The sequence below is a fragment of the Gracilinanus agilis genome, chromosome 1 (genome assembly GCF_016433145.1).
Source record: "Gracilinanus agilis isolate LMUSP501 chromosome 1, AgileGrace, whole genome shotgun sequence".
NCBI classification, from domain to species: Eukaryota; Metazoa; Chordata; class Mammalia; order Didelphimorphia; family Didelphidae; genus Gracilinanus; species Gracilinanus agilis.
Genome location: NC_058130.1, coordinates 27596764 through 27606509, shown reverse-complemented (window position 1 = coordinate 27606509; position 9746 = coordinate 27596764).

Genomic DNA, 9746 nt, shown 5'->3' with positions numbered 1-9746 from the left:
TATGTAGCAGAGTTGAGTGGCTACTGTACTGTTGGGTGCCATGACTTCAGGACAGTGACAAACTGGAGAGTTTTCTTAGCAGGGTCATCAGGATGTCTGGGGAGGGGGGCTGCAATCCATATCATATAAGGAAATGGGAATGTTTAGCCTGAGAAAAGGAGACTGGGGGGTGGGAGGGAATGATGACTGTCTTCATGGACATGAATGTTGTTCAAATGAAAAGAAATTACACTTTCTCCATTTGGCCACAGAGGGCAGAGCTAGAAGCAATGGAGGGAAATTGAGTAAAAATGGATTTAAGTTTGATGTCAGGGAAGGGAAAGGCCATATGCATTTAAATTGTGATTACTATGTGCCAGGTCTAGAGTCAGACTCATCTTCCTGAGTTCAAATCTGGTCTCAGACACTTACCAGCTGTGTGACCCTGGGAAAGTCACTTAACCCCCTTTTGCCTCAGTTTCCTCATCTATAAAATGAGCCAGAGAAGAAATGGCAGACCGCTTCAGTACCTTTGCCAAAAAAACCTCAAATAGGCTCACAGAGTCAGACATGAATGAAATGACTGAACAACTTATGTCAGCCACTGTGCTGAGTGCTTTCACAAATATTATTATTATAGAAGATCCTCACAACAGCCCTAAGAGCTAAGTACTGTACTACTATTATTGCCATTTTACAATTGAGCAGACTACAGTAATTTGAGGTTGTGACTTACCCAGGGTCCCATAGCTAAGAAGTATCTGATGAGTGAAAGGAGCAGAACCAGGAGAACCTTATACACAGAGATGAATACACTGTAGCACAATCAGACATAATGGACTTCTCTACTAGCAGCAATGCAATGATCCAGGACAATTCTGAGGGACTTATGAGAAAGAAGCTCTCCACATCCAGAGAAAGAACTGTGGGAGCAGAAACAAAGAAGAAAAATAACTGCTCTATCACATGGGTTGATGGGGGCACGATTGGGGATGTAGACTCTAAATCAACGGTCGGCAACCTTTTTGGCCATGAGAGCCATAAACACCTGCAGAAGGAGAAGGATGGAGGCAGAAGGCGCTAGAATATGGTGCTAGAATATGTGCCCCCTGGGGCACATCCTGGGACTCTGCCTGGACTGGCTGGTTGGTTGGGAGGTGGAGCCAGATATGGCTCGAGAGCCATACGTTGCCCTGCTCTAAATGATCACTCTAGTGCAAATATTGATAATATGGAAATAGGTCTTGATCAATGACACATGTAAAACTCAGTGGAATTGTGTGTTGGCTATGGGAAGAGGGGAGGGAAAGAACATGAATCATGTAAGCATGGAAAAATTTTCTTAATTAATCAATTAAAAAAAAAGCATCTGATGCTAGATTTGAATTGAAGTCTTCCTGATACCAAACCCAGCATTCCATCGCTGTGCCACTAGCTCACTCCTGATGTCAGAAAAAACTTTAAACAATTACAGTTGTCCCCCAGTGGGCTGGGCTGCCCCCAGAAGTGGTGAGTTTCCTCTCCTTGGAAGTCTTCAAGCTGAGACTGGGTGATCACTTGTTAAATATGTTATAATGGGAATTCCTTCTGAGAGCTGGATTGGACAGGGTTGGCTTCATAAGCCTCTTCCAACTCTTAAATTCTGTGATTCGGTTTATTGGGAAGTCTTAGATTCAAATTCTACCTTTGATAATTTATTAGCTGCATTAACCCTGGAAAATCTCTCTGTGCTTCCATTTCCCCAATGGTAAAGTTTGCATAATTCTCATATCTCCTTTGCAGAGTTGCTGTGAAGAACAATTAAAATCACAAGTGCAGAACACTTAAGAACAATTAAAATACACAATATTGATTCTAAGGTAAGGGACTTTCCATTTTAGAATCAAGGTATCTTCTGTCTTAGAATCAATACTGTATATTGGTTCCAAGGCAGAAGAATGGTAAAGGCAAGGCATTGGGGGTTAAGTGACTTGCCCAGGGTCACACAGCGAGGAAGTGTCTGAGGCCAGATTTGAACCTAGGATCTCCCATCTCTAGGCATGACTCTCTATCCACTGAGCCACCAATATGCCCCAAAAAAGAAAGGTTAAAAAAAAATAAGATCATATATATGCATTGTCTCTGGAGTTAGAGGTTCAAATCTCACCTATGGCACTTATCTGTGTGCCTTTGGCCTCAGTTTCCTCAACTATAAAACAAGGTCATTGGACTAAATGGCCTCTGCGGTCCCTTTAGCTCCAGATCTATGATCCTCTCAACATATATGAAATACTTGGCAAACCTTTAAATGTTACATAAATGTGAGCTGATAAACTTCTGGTTGGCAGGATTCATTGCAGGTACAATGTGGGTGTTTTCACCCTGGATGAGTCCCCTATTTTCTGGCCCTAGGAGCGTGAATAGGTGGGCATCTCCTAATAATAGCTCCCATTTACATAGCAGTGTGCCGTTACAACATGCTTCGCATACATTCTCACCCTCCCGGGGTGGGTGGTGAGGAGGCTCTGTGCGGATGCCCAGGATGTCCTCCTCTCCATTCTAGTGGCCAGTTCCTCCTACACTTGGGCAGGGAAATAGATTCATTCTGCCTTTTGGGAAGCAGCCTGAGCAATATTGCATTTACATATTTTATGCACAAGTTCTGCATCATTTTTTAATGAGCCAGCTGTTTTGAATTTGTTGTCCCGGCGCCATTGGGCATCATGACCAATGGAAGAGAATTGAGGGAGGAGAGCCCAATTCCCAGGTCCAGTCTCTGATTGAAGGGCATCGATCCCTGGCCTAGCCAGACTGTTACTCTATGGCTCATGACATACAAAGAACCAGCAACAGTTGAATTGGGGAACTAACATGTTTTCCTGATCTTGGGGTAGCTCAGTCACTCAAAGCTGAAGAATGAGGACACAACCACTTTCACTCGCCTTGTTTTAAATTATCTCAAAAAGTAAGGGAATGGGGGCAGTTGGGTATCCCAGCAGATTGAGAACCAGGCCTAGAGAAGGGAGGTCTTGGGTTCAAATCTGGTCTCAGACACTTCCCAGCTGTGTGACCCTGGGCAAGTCACTTGACCCCCATTGCCTAGTCCTTACCGCTCTTCTGACTTAGAACCAATTGGTTCTAAGGCAGAAGGTAAGGATTAAAAAAAAAAAAACAAACTAAGGATAAAAGGGAGCTCTTAATTTTCTATCTGAGAGTTACTCAGATTTTTTTGATCCTTGTTTTTAGGGGTTTTAGGAGCTTAAGACAATCAAAAGTATCTTTTTTAAGATCCTCACTTATAAAGTATGCAATGTAATTGCAATGAAACAGGCCAACACACACACACACACACACACACACATATACACACACACAATCAACACTTATTATCCCATTGATTAATACAGCAAATGAAAAAGGAATCTATCATTTCTTTTAGTAATCATTGAAAGATGACTGACTTAGCATGGTTTAGTGGATACAAAACTGAAGGGAGACCTGGGTTCAAATTTTACATTTAATAGCTTGATGTCTTTATAAAATCATTTAAGTTTGATCTGGGACTATACTGAAAGACTTCAAATGGGGAATGCTATCCACCTCCAGAGAAAGAACTGTTGGAGTCATATTTTATACCAGTGTATTTATGGTTTTATTTTGGGGTTTTGGTTATGTATGAGTTTGTTCTAACAACAACGACCAATATGGAAGTGTGCTTTGTAGGACAATAAAAAAAAAAGAAAAAAATCACTTAAGTTCTCTGAGCCTCATGGCATTTTATCTGTGGGCTCATCATTTAAAAAAATCATGGATAAAACTCAAAATGAATGAAAATGTGTCTTCTACATTGAATGTTTGAAATTGGACAAAAATAAATAACAAAGTTGTAAATAGAAATACCAGTCTGGGGACCAACACAGACATGAATACTTCAGTGGATTCTGTTTTCAGCAATTCTAATTTCTATATTTGTGTCTGTGTGTTTTCTTCTGAGATTTTTGCCTCCATTACATTGTCTTGTACCTGTCACTATGATTAATTATTACACTGCACAGTAGTTCAAGAAAATCCCACCATTCCTTTCTAAATCTGCTGATTCCTGCCATATTTCAAGGAGCACCGACTATATAAAAATGATACCCGCATGAGTGCTTCTTAATGGTATTCCCATTTCCCATCCATCACTATGCTTCACATTGGATCGATCTGTCACTATCCCCATTTCTCCAAATACCTTGGAATTCACCTTCTTTAAATATCTTACTTGACACAATCTTTCCCATTATGTTTTATGAAAGGATGAAGTAAGGCTTCTTGTTGTTGAATGGGAAGGTTTCAAACTTCCCTATTTCTGTCAAAAACACCACCATCCAGTCACTCCAGGTTTATAGCTTTGGATTCATTCTCCATGATTCATTTTCCTTCACTCCACATATATCAGTTGCCAAGGCTTTTTGATTCTACAGCCACCATATCTTTCTTATGTGATTTTTTTCCTCCATTCTTTTAGCCCCACTTTGGTTCAAGACCTCAATTTCTTGCCTGGATTCTTTTAAGAGCCCCCAAATTTGTGTGTCTACCATGACTCTCTCCCTTTTCCAATTTATCCTTCATTTGCCCACCAAAGTGATATTCCTAATGTACGCATCTAACCATATCACTTCTTAGTCAATAGTCACAGTCACTCCCTATTACTTTTAGTGTTAAATATAAACTCATCTCTTTGGTATTTACAATCCTTACCAACTTGGCTCCAACCTACCTTTCTAGTCTTGTATTCTAGTCCTCTTTGACCTTTCACTGTTTTCATCTGACCGATATGTTATGGCATTCAGTTCGCAATTCTGTGTCTTTGTACAAGGTTGTCCTCATACCTGACACAATCTGTCCTCATTTTTCCCTCTTAGAATCCCTATTTACCTCTAGAAGCTTAGTTTAAGCCTCACCTCCTAGAAGCTTTTCCTGATCCATTCCTCTCCCCCAGCATCTAGTGGCACCTTCCTACCAAATTATAGTGTATTGTTAAAAATATATATATCCTCATATACTTTATATGCACATCTATAATTTCCACAATGATAGATTTTGCTTCATTTTTGTCTTTGGCCCCCATTGCTTCAGACATATTTGGTATCTAATATATATTTATTTATTGAGCAATGGATTCTCAGATATTAGCTATCCCCAAAGCTAATTGTTGTGGGTTAATATTCTCCAAATGATGTGATCCTGGAACACCATGATTCAGAATTTAGAGGAATCAGAATTTCAGTGGACTCTACGGACAATGGAAGGATGCATGGTGAGCGAAATAAATTGAAGAATATTACCAAAGTAGAAGTGTGTGGGAGACATGTCACAGACTCATGCTGCTACCACGATCACTACCACCATCACTACCACTCAATCATCATTATCATCATCTTCATCATCATCATCATCATCATCATCATCGTCATCCCAGCTAGCTAGCATTTTTTAGCACTTAAAGCTTTACTAAGAGCTTTACAAATATCTCTCATTTGATCCTCACAGCCCTGTGAAAGTAGGTTCTTTTATTTTCTCTATTTTACAAATGAAGGAACTGAAGCTAAGAGAGAGTAAGTGACTTTCCCAGGGTCACATGATGGTAAGTATAAGCCAAAATTTGAACCCAAGCCTTCCTGACTCTCAGCCTATCCCTCTTCCTGACAAATAAGAACATAAAGAAAAGAAGCCCAAATATATAAGAAGATTGAGGGATAACAGAGGCACAGTTAGTTACAATGGTGCCTCTAGTATAGCATAAGAATGAGAAGAAGACTTTTAGGGAGTCATTGATGACTCCTTTATGGTAGAAATGTAGAGAAAATGAAGGTCAAAGACCACTATCTTTAAATGAGCCACTTTTTCACAACCTGAGGGAATCCACGTAGGTCTCAGATTAGTGGGAACAAGAAGTCTGCTGAAGTGGTGTCATTATTTGAATTCACACTGCATATCTCCATTGTATTGGAATCTCTTTATATATAATTTCAAATAGCACAAATTTGAAGCCTATCTGTTTGTGAATGGGGCTCTCTTCCAGTTTCGATGGTGTGTGAGTCTGTATGTCTCCCCTGGCATTAGTCTATTTAAAACAACTTTGAGAGAAACTTGTTTTATATAAGATTAGTCCTTAGCTTGGCTAATTAGACTCATGTAGGTAGGTGGAGTTTTGGGCTCTTCCATTTCTACTTTCCAGGTACATCATTTAGGGAAGAAGATGGGATCCGCACAGACTGGTTGACAAGTTAAAGATGAGTTCACTCCTTGTTTTGTTGCCATGGCACCCAACAACCAGCTTGAGTGCTTTCCCCAGCAAATTGTCTACTTGTTATCTTATAGACGAGGAATTCTTAAACTGCAGCTCAAGAACTTTTTTATTTTCAAAAATCTGATAACTGCTTTTCAATGTTAATTACTTTCCTTCATAATCATATATTTTATTTTATGCATTGTGAAAAGGGAGTTTTTAGGCTTCCCCAGACTGATTGCCAAAGGGTCCATAATACAAAAAAAAATGAAGATCCACTGATATAGCTAAAACATTTCTTTTCAGTTTTTTTCTCTATTATTTAAAATTAAAACATTAACAGGCAGAGCAGGGGAATCTACACAAAGAAATTCAAACTCTCAAGATACATAGTTATTGCAGTCACAGTCAGGGGTAGGGAGGTATCTTTGTTGCTTAATGCATTGTAGTTCAAATAATTTGATTTCAAGAACTATTTATTGAGCTTCTGTTATGTTTTTCATGCTCAGCTAGGTACCATTCCTTCTTTTCCTACTAGGGAAGAAAGGAAAATGCCCCCCAGAAAATCGCAGATTTTCCCATTGAGTGGAGTAAGGGAAGGAAGGCAAAAGAATATATGGTTGTTTACTACTACTACTACTACTACTACTACTACTACTACTACTACTACTACTACTACTACTACTACTACTACTACTACTATTACTACTACAATTACCAACAACTTCCCCTCCACCATCACCACTTCTACTACTACTATAACCACCACCAGCTCCAACATTACTACCAATACTACTACTACTCCCACTCCCACTCCCACTCCCACCACGAATCCTACCACTATCACCGTATTACATTTATAGAACTCTAAAGTTTGCAAAGCATTTTGTGTATGTGATTTCACTTGAGCCTCATGACCTTGTGAAGCAGGGATTTATTTATTCCCATTTTATAGTTGAGGAAACTGAGGCTCAGAGAGATTAGGTGATTTGTCCACAGTTATAAGGTTAAGTCACAATCAGAAGTTAGATTTAAACACAGGTCTCTTCTGATCCCAAGTTCAGCAAGCCGTCCACTATCTCCCATTGTCCATCTGCTATCGAGTACATCTATTTCCCAAATCTGAGCCCTGTGGTGACTATATTATGGGTTTATTTCCCAAATGGCCTGTTTAATACTTCTAGAGAAAAAGTTGATTGTCAGCTCTAGGGGTTAATATTTATTCTGATTGGTCTTGAGTTCCAGGAGAGAGTTCCAAACGATTATAACAGATATTCTTAGATGAATGCAGTCTGTGGATCAAAAGGATGCAAAAGCTAAAGAAATGCTAAAAATCAAGATTGTAACAAATTACTTAAACTGCTAAATAAGCCAGCATTTGATGTTAAGACTCAGAACTCGGCGATGGAGTTTGAGCCGCGGCACCAGAATGGTCCACCTGTCAGTGTGTCAGCCAAAACTCTTTTCATGGCAATCATTCCCCAAACCGTGTTTTCAGTTTCAGATCCTTGAGGAAGATTGTCAGCAAAGGGCCCCGATGAGGTGTAACAGTGGTTGTAACGATGACTGTCTGTGACACTGCTGTCTAGGGAATGGAAAGCAGACAGCAGGATCTCTCTGAGTTATGTCAGCAACTGTCACTTGGCAGTCCATGTGACCTGAGAGGGTTCTATAAATGTGGACGATGATGGTGGTCATGGTGCTGACCAGGCCACATGACATTTAATCTCTTGTTTCTATAATTTTGCATCAGCCTTGAATGTCCCTCTTGTCCCCTCTACTTCTTAAGAGCCTCCAGCTTACTTTAAAGCCAACAAGTGCAATCTCCTGTATGCAGGCTTTCCTATTTTCTTCCTCCCTCCCAGTGCCTTCACCACCTTGGGATGTTCTATGTATATTTTTTTATTCATTATATATGTACATTAAGAACAGATGGCAATAATGCCTGAGGATCCAGAGGGCATAGTAGATGGGCCTCAAGGCTCACAGGCAATCAATCAATTAACCAACAAACTGCCCTACTATGTGCCAGACACTATGGTAAGTACCAGGAATACAACCACTTCCCCAGAAAGATCATGTGAATCTCTTATGTGACCTGAGTGGCTGTGCCTTTCCTGTAAGGGGAGTGCCCTGTCAGTGCAGCCCAAGAACCCTGAGCTTTGGTAACTTCTCCGCAGCAGAACCCTCTGAATTGTCTCCCCCTGTCAGAATTCGAGGTACGTGAAAGTTGTCTGTCTGTGGTTCCTGTTTTTCTATTTGTATTTGTAGCACATTGCCTGGCAGGTAGTATGCACTAAATATACTTTTTTTTCATTCATTAATTCATTCAATTTTTTCCTTCAATAGAATATAAGCTCCTTAGGGCAGGGACTATTTTAATTTTTTGTCTTTGTATTACAAGCTCCTAGAACAGTGTCTGGCACACTGGCTAAGTGGATTAGAATACTAGGCCTGGAATCAGAAAGACCTGAGTTCAAATCTGACCTCAGAACTTTACTAGCTATGTGACCTTGGGCAAGTCACTTAACTTCTGTATGCCTTTATCCACTAGAGAAGGAAATGGCAAATCATTTCAGAAAACCCCATGGACAGTGTGGTCCATGTAGTCACAAAGAGTTGGATATGACTAAATGACTGAACAATAGTGACTTAATAAACTCTCTCTGAATTTAATTTTCTTTAATATATAGTGTGATATGAAAAGCCAAGTGATGATAAGAGGGGAATAGATTGCTTTTAGCCAGAATCAACTAACTCATTCAAATTTGTACTCTCAGTGCCTAGTAGAGTGCCTGACACATAATGAGGGTTAAATCTATCTATCTATCTATCTATCTATCTATCTATCTATCTATCTATCTATCTATCTATCTATCTAACGGGAATAGTAATATCTTCTCTCCTCTTAGAAGTCTTTCTTTACATTTTTTCTCTCCAAAGCAACCTTTTTAAAAAAGTGACAAAGACTGCTAGACTTTTTCTACATTTGAAGTAAGGCCCCTGAGTTGTAGATATAAATAAAACATCTCACGAGGTGAGGAGGGAGTTGCTTGTTGAGCTTGGCTGCTTTATCTCTGACTTGCCCATTGTACTGGGATGGAACCAAGCCGTATTATGGACCTGGTTCTGCTAACAAGGCTCCTCAGTCTCACACAAGGTGCTCAAATGGGAGTTTCCATCGATTTCTTGTAAAAGGTTTGCAGTTACATTTTCTTTTTGATAACTTGGCGATGATTTCTGGAAATGCTGGAGATGTATTCCATTTTTAAAACGAGAAGCTTCCTAGGGTATTCTGTTCTCCTCTAATGACTCCAAATGGGAATAGAAGGATTTGCTTTTAGGGAATATTTGATCTTTCACCATATGTCAGAATGTGTCTAAACCCCATATCCATATCATCTGCATCCCAGAATTCCCCAGGGGCTCATTTCAGGTTAATCCATCATGTAGTCAATCATTGCCTTCCCTCAGATGAAGCCTTTATTTATTTCAATTAACAAGCATTTAATTT